Raw genomic sequence first — 14,321 nt, 5'->3', positions numbered from 1 at the left:
CTGCTGTAGAACCACTTGCATCAATTAAAGATGCAGCATCCCCGGCAAAAGGGACATTAGTACATATGGAATAGTATTAGTATGTAAAGATAAATACCCTTTCATGGAATAGAGTAACGACATAAAAGAAGAGAGACATGAAATCAATGAGAGCCTCAAATAATATTAAAGTGTCAAGTTAAGAGAGAAAATAAATGTTCAAGTAAATATCAATATTTTTAATTTGGGAGATCTTTAGTACCGATACACCACCATGCTTATAACAGGGAGTCTGATCTCAGCCTGATCGTCTAAGTCATCTCACCCTAATGTATGAGGGTCGACATCAAAACACAACACCACCATGTGCATGGCATGGCGTCCGATCCCTGCCCGATCGGCTTAGCCGTTTCACCACAATGCCATATGGGTCGACATCGTCTTTCACTAGCAATCATCGCATCCCAATTAAGGGGACTATTCTCAACATATCAATCTCGTCCCAATTAAGGGGAATAATCTCAACACATCAGCATGAGGATTTACCCCTCAATCACTCCTACACCAACACGTGTAGTTTCGGGGTTGGGTTATTCCAACCTACCCTTCCTCGGTGACTAAACAATACTCCCAAAACATTTATTATATAAAGGAGTTACAACTCATTTCATAATCTTTCACAATTCCTTTCATTTCATTGGCACTATTGGCCATAAGTGTAATTTTCAATCTTTCATTTCCTTTCAAGGGTCATCTTAAAACATTTAAGGGTATTTAAAACATTGAGAGAAATTATATCTTCCGCTCCTAGACATGTAAGAATTCAAAACACATTGAGGATAAGAATAAAAGAGGAGCATAGAACTATATAATCAAAATATGAATTAACTGTAGGCATTTGGACTAGCAAACCGAACTAGATCTGTGATGCGACCGCGAAACACGTATGCGATCCGCGGAATGGACCGAGAAATGACCTCCAAATACCTGGGTTGGCCTAGTCCGGTCTACGGCAGATCTGCAGTCCGCAGATCACTTCTACGGCCACAAAGTGGACCGCGAAACCTCCCGTCTTAATTTTTTCATGTTGATTCTGCGATGGAAGTGTGGTCCACAAAATAGCTATACGGCCGCATAATTGATCGCAAAACAACCTCCAAAATTAAGCTTCTCCTGTTCAACTCTGCGGCGGTTCTATGGCCCGGGGAGTAGTTTTGCGGCCGCATAAGGGACCGTAGAAACGCCTTGTTCTGCAAAACTTATTCCACCAACTCCCCAACACATTGCACAACTCAAAAGGTCTGTACATATACAACCATCAAACACATTAGCCTACCCCGGCACCACGAAACCTCAGATTCTTGGTAAACCTTTACGGGGCTTACACCTCCCCTGCTTAGTATCATTCGTCCTTGAATGAGGAATACCCCCCTTTTTTATGCAAAGAAGAAATTGTGCTAGCAAGAGAAGTGGAATCTATTAGAATAGAAAATAGTGCAGCTCGATCAGTATAAGAATAAAGCCAGGAGGTTGGCAGGAAAGGTGACTTTCTTTTCCTTTTCAACTTCTTCCTTTAGAACTTCCTGTAAAGTGAAAGGGTAGGCCTTTGGCACCAGAAAGGTGAGGATCAAAATTCGGAGAGTGAAGAGAGGAAGGAACCCTCTTTTTAAGTCCTACGTACTGCTCTTTTCTCAATCACTCTTTGGTATTTGGAAGTGGAAAGCGAACTACTAGTCCAAAGATGAACATCTTTGTAATATTCTGAACCATTCATGAACATCACAGCAAAAATGAATAAAACATTTATAGCTCCTACGTAGATAAGTAACTGCACAGCAGCTACAAAATAGGAACTAGATAGAATATAGAATAACGATGTACAAACAAGAACCAATCCGAAGGAAAAGGCATAATAAATTGGATTGGGAAGTAATACCACTCCTAGACCCCCTAATATAAGACCCGATCCTAGAAAGACTAAAATAAAATCATGTATTGGTTCAGATAAATCCATTTTTTTATAAAAAAATCATAGACGAAGAATTTCATGACTTTATTGACCTAACCAGAAAAAAAGAAGTTTTTCATTTTTTTATGATACTTCTTAATTGTTAATTGAATGAAATTGTAATGGGTATGAATTGACGTAGATGCTTTTATTTTATTGGACCACTATCAATTCTTTATTCATCGAATGAGTAGTTTAAACCTATTAATTTTTTATATCATTTATCTACTTTGAAACCATTACTATTATTATAACTATAATATAGAAATATGTTTTGTTTTCAATCTAAATTAAGCTAGGAGTCTCATTAACCAACCACTAGTTTGAATTGACCAAGAAAAAATATCATTCTTTTAGATCCGAACTAAGCCTTCGTAATTCGGAATTTCTTTTTCAAATTTAGAGTTTATTCATTTTTTATTTGAGGTAAATTCAAAATTGTTCGAATTGTGTAATCATCAATTACTGACATTGGTAAGCGACCCAAAGCGATTTGATTATAATTCAATTCATGACGATCATAAGTAGAAAGTTCATATTCTTCTGTCATTGATAAACAATTTTTTGGACCGCCCACAACACCCAACATGGTTTCTCCCACACACCAGAATTTCAAAATTTGACTAACTCCCTAAATTTTCAAATATTTCGGCAGAGTATCCCCTGTATTTGGACCTATCCACCTGTCAGAGAACCCCAGAAACCAATCCTAACAACATATTCAAAATCCAATGACGTAACATAGCAGGAAAATAACACCAACCATAACCCCGTAAGCATTATATTACCAAAAGGAGCATCTTTAACATAAACTGTACAAATTGAACATAATTCATAGAAAGTAAGTTCTTAACATTCTTTCAAAACACAACTGCCTAGTTATACAAACAAATGAGGGTATTTCCTTTTCATATCTTCCTCGGCCTCCCATGTGGCCTCTTCAACTTGTTAGTTTTGCCAAAGCACTTTCATGGAGGCAATTTCTTTATTCCTCAGCTTTCAAACTTGCCTATCAAGAATGAAGACTAGAATTTCCTCACAAGTCAATTCTTTATTAACCTCAATAGTCTCTATCGGAATAATGAGCGGCGTGTAAGGCCTCGTAAAACTTCATAAAGGAATTTAAGGTTTTGAGGTGCCGAGGTGGGTTTACATGTTTGAGGATTGTAGAGAAAAATGTGTGCTGGGAGTAAAGGAAAATGTTTTGGCAGAAAAAGATATTTCTGCGGCCCACTATGCAGTCGCAGAATCACTCTGCGGGCCGCAGAATGGCCGCAGAGTGAAGCAATAATTGGGCAAGTTTGGAGGAAAGTCTGCGGTGTATTATGCGACCGCAGAATAGGTTTGCGGGCCGCAAAACTATTGCAGACCCACCCCGTATGTTCCAGTTTAGGGGCACCAATTGTGCGGCCGATTTGCGGACCGCATATCCATTATACGGTCACTATGCGACCGTAGATTTGTGTTTCGGAGGTTCATTTTTTTTATTTTTATACCCGATCCTATTTTGATAAAAAGCCTTTGGGGCTTATTTTGGGGCATCCATCTGGTGATTTTAGAGAGAGGTAAGAGAATTTTAGAGAGAGAAAGAGGAACCTAATATTCTAATCATCCATTCTTGTCCCAATCTTCAAGAATGAAGGAAGCCAACCACAAGATCATCATCTAAGAGGTAAGATTCAAATCGTAGTCTTCAATTTCGAGTTTGGGTATGAGATGGATAATATGGGAGTATGATATTTGGGTATGGGAATTGTTATTTATCACATGCATGAGCTAGTAGGGATTGTGGGGAATTTATTGAACAATCTTGGGTGGTTTTGGTGTTGAATTAGTTGTGGTGTGAAGGAAATCTTGTGGATGAACCTTGTACTGTAATTTGCACACCTAGTGTTTGATAAAATGCTCAAGTGAGCTGGAACTATGAACTCCTTCCTAATTTATATTCAATTTTTCTATATCTCTAAATAGATCGAAATGGCTAAGATTTCCGGAATGTTGCAGTAAATTAAAAGGCTCGACGCATAGGTATATTGTGGTATGAAATCCTGTGGACGGTCTATGAAATGCATAGGTGCATTATATATGGAACCCTATGGATGATCTATGAAACGCATAGGTATATTGTGTTATGAACCCTATGGACGGTCTATGAAACGCATAGGTATATTGTGTTATGAATCCTATGGATGGTCTATGAAACGCATAGGTATATTATGATATGAAATCCTGTAGACGGTCTATGAAACGTATAGGTATATTGTGTTATAAACCCTATGGACGGTCTATGAAATGCATAGGTATATTGTGTTATGAATCCTATGGACGATCTATGAAACATATAGGTATATTGTGATATGAAATCCTGTGGACGGTCTATGAAACGCATATGTATATTGTGTTATGAACCCTATGGACTATCTATGAAACGCATAGGTATATTGTGTTATGAATCCTATGGACGGTCTATGAAATGCATAGGTATATTGTGATATGCAATCCTATGGATGGTCTATGAAACGTATAGGTGCATTGTCTATAGAACCCTATGGACGGTCTATGAAACGTATAGGTATATTGTGTTATGAACCCAATGGACGGTCTATGAAATGCATAGGTATATTGTGTTATGAATCCTATGGACAGTCTATGAAACGCATAGGTATATTGTGATATGAAATCTTGTGGACGGTCTATGAAACGCATAGGTATATTGTGTTATGAACCCTATGGACGGTCTATGAAACGCATAGGAATATTGTGTTATGAACCCTATGGATGGTCTATGAAACGCATATGTATATTGTGATATAAAATCCTGTGGACGGTCTATGAAATGCATAGGTGCATTGTATATGGAATCCTATGGACGGTCTATGAACGCATAGGTGTATTGTGTATGAAATGTGTAGGTGTACGGTATGAATAAACACCATGGACGGTATATGAAACGCATAGGTGTATAAATTGATATGTGAACACTAAGGACGGTCTATGAAATGTATGGGCGTAAAATAAGAGAGGGATATGAACGGTATAGTGAGACGCATTATTAATGCAGACAATAGGTGCCACTTTCGTTGGCCTTGTTTGTGCATGTTGTTCAATTATATTATACTATGTATTCCACGTATGGTTCATACGGCTCAGTTGATCCTAAAAGAAGTTTAGAATGATGCAAGTATAATAAGGCTTGGTATTTGATTTTATGGGACGTTTCATAGTCTATTGGTGCACTTTAAATGCCTCTTATTTAAGTTATAGTATTTTCATATGTTGTTATGCTTGTCTTTAATACGAGTACTATTTCACATGTACTCACGTCCGTTTTGTCGGGGGCACTGCATCTTTTAATGGATGCAGGTGGTTCCATAGCAGGCGGCATCGATTAGTGACAGTAGTATACCCTCCTCTCAGCTTCTTGGTGAGCCCCATTTTATACCGGGATCATGTACCTTTTTTTTCTCACTTATTGTGTTTGAGGTATAGCTGAAGCTTTGTTTCTGACATTATCCTTGTACTCTTTTGTACCCGTTAGAGGCTCTATAGACATGATGTGGGTTGTACGTGGGTATTGGGAAGGTCAAACTAATAATGTTGTAAATGTATAATATGTTCCACTTTTAAACTATGGATGTGCAATGTAATATTTTGAGGATTTTAAAATGAAGTAACTAATGATAATGAATTGGTATTGTACACATGATCTCTTTATTGTCTAATTGACGAAAATATATATTATCTTAATTCATAACTAAGTTTGGGTAGAAAGTATCTAACATGCTTGCTTGATTAGGTTCACTCGGTTGAGCGTCGGTCACGCTCCCCGTGTTCGAGGCGTGACACGGCGGGTCTCCAACCACATTCTTCAACATAGACGAACGAAACACCGGATGCAGTAAGGACATCTCTGGAAGGTAGCTCGAGCCTGTAAGCCACTTGACCAATACTCTTAATGATTCTGTACAGTCCAACATACCTCGAACTCAATTTCCCCTTCTTCCCAAATCGCATTATACCTTTCATGGGGGAAACCTTCAAGAATACCCAATCATCCTCTTTGAACTCCAAATGTCTGTGATGCACATCCGAATAGGACTTCTGGCAACTCTGAGCAGTTTTCAATTGTTCCTTAATGGTCTTAACCTTCTCCATTGCCTGATGCACAAGGTCTAGCCCTATCAACTCGGCTTCCCCAATTTCGAACCACCCAATAGGAGATCTATATCTCCTACCATATAGAGCCTCAAACGGTGCCATCTGAATTCTAGCATGGAAACTATTGCTGGAAAATTCTATGAGCGGCAAATGGTCATCCCAGCTACCCTTGAAGTCAAAAAAACAATCACGCAACATATCCTCAAGCGTCTGAATAGTACGCTCGTCTTGTCTGTCTGTCTGTGGATGGAAGGCGGTACTAAGATTCACCTGAGTACCCAAACTTTGCTGAAATTTCTTCCAAAAATTAGATCTGAACTATGCCCCACGATCAGAGATGATAGAAACTGGAATGCCATGCAACCTGACTATTTCCTTGATATATAACTGAGCATATTGTTCTGTTGTGTCGGTATCCTTAACAGGTAAGAAGTGTGCTGATTTCGTGAGCCGGTCCATAATCACCCAAATCGAATCAAACTTACGAGGCGTGCTAGGTAGACCTACCACAAAGTCCATATTGATTATCTCCCACTTCCACATTGGAATTTCTATATTTTCTGCCAAACCCCAAGGCCTCTGATGTTCAGCCTTCACTTGTTGACAGTTTGGACATCTTGCCACAAAGCCTGCTACATCTCTCTTCATATCATTCCACCAGTTGACCTACTTTAGGTCATAGTACATCTTTGTAGAGCCTGGATGTACAGAATACCCGGAACTATGAGCTTCGGTCATGATTCTCTCCTAGAGACTGTCTACATTTGGAACACATAATCGCCCTTGGTACCTTAGTGTACCATCATCCGTGCCGAGAGAAAATGCCATGGTCTTATGTTTATGAATTCCCTCCTTCAACTGCACCAACAACGGATCATCATATTGCTTCTCCTTGACTTCCACTACAAGTGATGATTCGGCCCTATTTGGCACAATCACCCCACCTTCACAAGAGTCCGCAAGACAAACTCCCATACTAGACAAGTGGTGAACTTCCTTGTCAACGGCCTTTGATAGGGCTCTAAGTGAGCCAAACTACCCAAGGATTTCCTAGCTAAGAGCATCCGCTACAACATTGGCCTTCACCGGATGATATAGAATATGTCGTAGTCCTTGAGTAACTCAAGCCATCTTCTCTGCCTCAGATTTAATTCCTTCTGCTTGAAAATATATTGAAGGCTCTTATGGTCCGTGAATATATCCACATGGATCCCATACAAATAATGGCGCCAAATCTTCAATGCAAATACCACTGTCGCAAGCTCTAAGTCATGTACTGGATAGTTCTTCTCATGATTCTTGAGTTTCCTAGAAGCATAAGCGATCACCTTGCCATGTTGCATTAGTACACACCCGAGTCCGCTCCTTGAAGCATCACCATATACCACAAACCCATTTGTACCCTCAGGTAAGGTCAACATTGGAGCCGTAGTCAATCTTGACTTCAATTCTTGGAATCTTTTTTCGCAAGCATCTGACCATTGGAACTTAACATTCTTCTGCAACAATTTTGTCAATGTAGAGGCAAGAGTAAAGAACCCCTCCACAAACCTCCTGTAATACCCAGCTATGCCCAAGAAATTGCGAATCTCCATTGGAGTTATAGGTCTAGGCCAATTCTTCACAGCTGCGATCTTCAGAGGATCAACCTTGATCCTCTCATGAGAGACTACATGACCCAAGAAAGTGTTAGATTAAAGCCAAAATTCACACTTCGAAAACTTCGCGTACAATGTGTGATGATTCAGAGTTTGCAGAACTACCCTAAGATGATCGGCATGGTCCTCTCGACTTCGCGAATACACAAGGATGTCGTCAATTAACACTATCACAAAAAAGTCAAGGAAAATCTTGAAGACTCGATTCATAAGATCCATGAAAGCTTCCGGGGCATTCGTTAGACCGAAAGACATCACCAAAAATTCAAAAGTGCCCATACCGGGTCCCGAATACTGTTTTCGGAATATCATACTCCCTGATTTTTTATTGGTGATACCCTGATCTTAAGTCAATCTTGGAGAAATACGTAGCACCTTGCATCTGATCAAACAATTCATCTATCCTAGGCAGTGGCTATATGTTCTACATTGTGACCTTGTTGAGATGTCGATAGTAAATACACATTCTCAGTGACCCATCTTTCTTTCTTACAAAGAGAACCGGTGTGCCCCAAGGTGGCACACTCAACCAAATGAAACCTTTCTCTAGCAAATCCTTCAACTGCTCCTTTAGTTTCTTCTATTCTATCGGTGCCATTATATAGGGTGGAATAGATATAGGCTGCGCGTCTGGCATCACATCGATCCCAAAATCAATCTCCCTGTCTAGTGGGATCCCAGAGAGCTCATCAAGAAAGACCTCCGGAAATTCATTCACAACTGGAACGGACTCAAGTTTAGGTGCCTCAGTATCGGTGTCTGTAACTCTGACTAAATGGTAAATACACCTCTTGTTGATTATCTTTGCAACCTTAGGATAAGAAATACACCTACCCTTTGGCATAACATCATCCCCCTGCCACTCAATGTCCGGCTCATCTAGAAACTCAAACCTGACGGTTCTAGTTCGGCAATCAACCTTGGCAAAACATGAATAACGCCGGTCCATCCCCATTATCACATCAAAATCAACCATCCCCAATTGAATGAGATCGTCCATGGTGTCTCGACCATGCACCGTAACAACACAAACCCTGTAAACCCGCACGGCCACAATAGACTCACCAACTGGAGTAGATATAGAGTATGGCTCGTGGAGCTATTCCGGTTCTATCCCGAATTCTATAGCAATATAGGGAGTGACATATGACAAAGTGGAACCAGGATCTATAAGAGCATATACATCATGAGATTGGACAATCAATATACTAATGGTAGGTTATAATCTCATGTTTTAGTCGCTTGTTTCACTCTAATTTACTGCACTTTATTCGTATTGAGCTTTAATTGATAGTGTTTTGCACTTATTATGTGTTTTATGCCTTGTAGGAGTGATTTCGAGCTATGTAGATGTTATGGAATGAATTCAAATGATTTGGAGATTTGACGTCTGAGTAAGAGCCCAAGGGATTAAGCCAGGATCGCGTTCGGGGGTCGAGGACCAAGTCTGGATGTTAAAAAATCGAGATGCAATCCGTACTCTGAGAAAATTCCACAACCGCGACGCGTGGGACGACGTGTGGCGTGCCGCGCCTGCCCAAATTCTGCTACTTGTCAGATGTTGAGCTCTCTAGATTTTTTCACTAATTCCCTGCATGGCGCGTCGCCCCATGCGCCTGTGAAAGTTTTACAAAGTGAAAATCCAATTTTGGCTAGGAGAAGGTGATTTCATCTTGGTATAACTACATGGAAAACATTATTTTCTGAACTTTTGACACATATTCGACCTAAGGAGGCTAAGGATGAATTGGAAGAACATGGGCACAAGGATTTCATCATTCCTTCCTCACTCAAGACATGAATTTGGATTGAATTTATGTTTTCCTCTACTTTAACTTAATTTGTGATGAATTTCTCCATATCTATGGAGTAGTTCTCTTTAGAGTTTGATGGATTTGGTGTATTGATGATTATTTATAGATTATAACTCTAGTTTTATGTATTGAAGCATTTTTGGATGATTTAATTATTGCATCTATATTCACGTGTTCATGTAATCGAGAGAGGCATAACTTGTGATATCTTTGCATTATATTGTTGGTTGAGTTCATAGATTTTTCTAAGTAATCGAAAGAGGCTAGTTGAATCATTGATTAAATCTAGTTAGGAGGATAATCGAGAGAGGTTCTCCTAAAGACCAATTCACTATGTATTCTTGCATATCTTTAAGTGCTTAAATTGGTTCATCTTGTGAGGTTAAGACTTAATCGAGAGAGGAGTTATTGCTGAACGTTTGAACTAATAATTGAGTGAATTCGAGAGACTCGCTTAAACATTAGAAGTGAATTATCTAGAGTTAGATCCCAAACAATTATCTTGCACCTATCCTATCAACCCCTATTTTCTCTCATTGATAACTTCCTTGCTTACTTTTGTTGCGATTGTCATTAGTATTAGCTTTAGATTCTTAGTTAATTGTAGTTAGAAATCATATAAAATCTCAATTGTTTATCATCTTGGATAGAAACCAAGCTGGAAACTACAAGAATACTATTTCAATCCAATCCATGTGGATACGATATTATACTATACTATCTTTGACTAGCGAGCATAATTTAAGTCTGTGTTTTGAGCTCATCAAATTTTGGCGTCATTGCCGGGGATTGGCAATCAACAGTATTTAAAATAGTTTGTAGTGCTAATTCAGGAAAGTTTTTCTTTTTATTTAATTTTATTTTTCTATTTTTACGGTTTGTGTTCTTTAACTGTGCGCAGGTTACAAGTTTAGATTGGTGAACGACTCGAACTTCTGCGAAGGAAGTGCTACCATACGAGCCAGAAATTGAAAACCAACTGTGTCAGCTGAGGAAGGAAAGAAGTCTTACTGAGACATCAGAAAAGATTAGGCAATCCTCAACCGAAGAACTTATGGCTGGAAACGGTGAAGATAATGTAGATTTTTGGCTGCGAGAGAAGCAGCCCAACGAAGAGAAAAAGCAGCATGGCATGCTGAGGAAGAAGCTATTAGAGATGCACAGATTATCTACGAAGAAAAGAGGGGTTAGAGAATTGCTCAAAATTAACCCTTGGTTGCAGACCAGTTTGGAAATATAGCTCCAGGGCCTGGTAGACTACTTGGTGATTATGATAGACCGGTCTACAATCAAGGTTTATCAAGTGTTAGACCACCTCCAACTGCAGCAAATAATTTTGAGTTGAAGCAAGGGTTGCCTCAAACCCTTCAGAATTGTTGTGTCTTCAAAGGGAAGCCAAACGAAAATCCAAACACTCATCTAATGGACTTTGAGAAGATTATGAACACCTTTCAATACAATGGTGTGTCACAAGATGCAGTGTACTTAAGGGCATTCCCCTTTTCACTTAAAGATGATGCTAAGGAGTGGCTTCGGAGTTTACCTAGTGGATCGATCAGAACTTGGGAGGAGATGACCAGAAAATTCCTTGATAAATATTTCTCCTTAGCTAAGATGGGAAAGATTAGAAGAGAAATCCATAACTTCTGCCAGAAAGTGTCTAAAACTATTTTTGAAGCATGGGAGAAGTTTAAGGAGATAGTTAGAAAGTGTCAACATAGCAGAATTTAACTCTGGATACAACTCCAGGATTTTTGGGAAGGATTGACACCAGCCTCGTGTAGAACATTGAGCAATGCAGTTGGAGGCCCGTTGATGAAGAAGACTCCAGAGGAGATAGTTACAATTCTTCATGAGTTATCTGAATATGCTAACCAGTGGCCCTCTGAGAGTGCTGAAAGAAGAAGATCAACTGGTGTTCTCCAAGGTGATGCTAATACATCTGTGCATGTACAGCTTGATGTTATGGCTAAGGAAATATGGAAGACGACTTTAGCCTGGATATAAAAGGAGCCTCACACAGCTCATGATATATGTGGAAGAGGACACCCTACTCATTAGTGTCAAGCCTCAATTGAGGAACTGAATATTGTGGAAAATTATAATGCAATGGGTCAGAGGTACCCCGGTGTTTCATGGAGTTCACCTGGGGATACTGTGAATGCATTGCAATACAATGACTCTAGACCCTAGGGACAAGCACCTCAAACATACCAAAATTAGTAGAGACAACAATCTCAGCCTCAACAGCCTACTCAACTTGGTTTAGAGGATATAATGAAGGCTTTCATTCTAAAAACTTATGAGAGGTTGGACGCCCGTGGAGCAGCTATCAAAGAACTGGGCACTGGTTTTTGAAACTTGGAGAGACAAGTGAGACAGATTGCAATAATATTATCTGAGAGGGCTCCAGGAACTCTCCCTACCGATACTGAGAGAAATCCCAAAGAAACAGTGAATATTGTAACTCTGAGAAGTGGGCAAGTGTTGAAAGAATTTGCCCCGATCCAAAAAGATATGATACTTGAAAAAGAAAGTGGGGAGCAGCTGAAAAGTAATGATTAAAAGAATAAGAAAGGCCAGATGAAAGCTGAGAGAAAGAAGAAGGAAGAAAAATCGAGACGGGAGGAACACGATGAGAGCGAGCATATGCCTGCTCTACCTTTCCCCCAAAAGCTATATAGAGAAAAGCTGGACAAGCAGTTTGGGAGATTTCTAGATGTGCTGAATCAGGTTAATGTAAACTTACCATTCACAGAAGTGCTATCACAAACTCCTGTCTATGCCAAATTTATGAAGAAGATCTTTACAAAGAATAGGAAGATAGAAGAGACCTCAGTGGTCAAGCTCACAAAGCATTGCAGTGCGATATTGCAAAACAAACTCCCACAAAAATGTGGGGATCCAGGGAGTTTTACTATACCTTACTCTTTAGGAACTATCAATTTTGATAAATTTTTATGTGATTCTGGTGCCTCAATTAACTTAATGCCTCTATCTATTTACAGGAAACTGGAGAAGGAGATTGGAGATATAAGGTCGGTGCCAATATCTTTGCAGCTGGCGGACCAAACGACTTTAATACCCGAGGGGATAGTGGAAGATGTATTAGTTCGAGTAGATAAGTTTGTATTTCCTGTAGACTTTATAGTGGTGAATATGGAGGAGAACTAGGAAGTCCCTCTCATCTTCGGAAGACCATTCATATGGACGGGTAGAGCTATATTAGATATACACGAGAGGAAACTCATGCTTAGAGTGGGTGAGGAGACGGTGACTTTTGATATTAATGTAGCAAAGGGGGCGCACAAGGAAAAAACAGCTGAAAGTGTTGAATGGAAAGTGAGGGGCTCAAAAGAGAAGGCTGCAGTGAGCGAGAAAGATAAGTGTGGGGTGTACCCCAAAAAGGCTGAGAAGAAGTTATCGGGATGGATGCGCACATTAGTTCGAAGGTGAGGAATGGATCTCGACTTCGACTCAGACCCCGACTAGATGTTCTGGGAAGTTTCCTTTACCTTATGCTTTTTAATTGTGCTTCATGGGGACATGCCACAACTTAAAGTGTGGGGTGGGGGTAATACTATGTTGTATGTATATGTGTTAGTTTTGATAGTTTTAGTAGTTATAGAAAAAATATTTTGACAAAACCATAAAAATTAAAAAAAAATTGATTTTTCCCGACGATGGATATCCTCGATATGTTTCTTGAGGGATTAAAGTCGAAAAGAAAAAGACAAAAAGATTTTGTTTTGTTAGGTAGTGTATTAATTTCCCCTTGGTGTTTTTGTGTGTCGTGGTTCTTTTCCAAGGGTTTTGTTTGAACCGGATTGTCACGACCCAAACCGATGAGCCGTGATGGGCACCCAGTACCTTACTCAACCGAGTACCAACATAACGTATCTTTTTGTATCATACTATCATTAGATAACTGAGTCGGCGAGGCTGCCGTGAGATAAGTAGAATATAACATGAAATACCAACTTATACATAAGATATACGGGCCTATAAGTCTAAAATAACCACTTGTACACTGAACATAGGCCGACAAGGCCATACAATCTTTTACGTACATGACATCTGTCTACAAGCCTCTAAGAATACATAATTGTCATAAAGGTTAGGATAGAACCCCGCCATACCAAACAATACAGGTCTAAATCATACTGACCAAACAAATAACTCCGGAACAAATGGAGCGCACCAACACCTTCCGCTGAGCTGATAGCCTACTTGGAGGACTCTCTACCTGTCTATTGGGACCTGCGAGCATGAAACGCTGTGTCCTCAGGTAAAAGGGATGTTAGTACAAATAATGTACCGAGTATGTAAGGAATGAAAATCAGTAAACAATAGACATGAGAAAAACATGGAGTAAAAGACTCGAGATGTATGTCTGGATAACTCTGTGAATCATTAATATTTACAATGTCATGCATATGCGTATAAATAACATACCATGCTTAGGTATATGCGTTCATAACATCATCAAGCCTCTAAGGGCACCCCATCATATCATCTCGACCATTGTGGGCAAATCATCAACGTACATCAACTGATCAGGTGGTGGTGCGTATATAACATCGTAACCTTTTTCATTTCCCATATACATATAATACACATATATATATGCGTATATAACGCCATCTGGTTATGGGTCAATGTAAATGAATGCAATGCATAAGAAGTACATCAATAAAATTCCTC

The 14,321-nt window shown here is 39.5% G+C and overlaps 1 non-coding gene across 1 annotated transcript; it reads right to left on the bottom strand.

The window, feature by feature from the left end:
- Positions 1 to 11,237: 11,237 nt before the first annotated feature.
- LOC142169314 (small nucleolar RNA R71) lies at positions 11,238 to 11,344 on the bottom strand. The gene has a single exon (XR_012699022.1). It is a non-coding gene; the product is annotated as a small nucleolar RNA R71 (small nucleolar RNA).
- Positions 11,345 to 14,321: the final 2,977 nt, after the last annotated feature.

The sequence above is a fragment of the Nicotiana tabacum genome, chromosome 14, assembly GCF_000715075.1.
Source record: "Nicotiana tabacum cultivar K326 chromosome 14, ASM71507v2, whole genome shotgun sequence".
Taxonomy (NCBI): Eukaryota; Viridiplantae; Streptophyta; class Magnoliopsida; order Solanales; family Solanaceae; genus Nicotiana; species Nicotiana tabacum.
The sequence above is the reverse complement of the archived record's forward strand: the minus strand, read 5'-3'. Positions and strand labels throughout refer to the sequence as shown.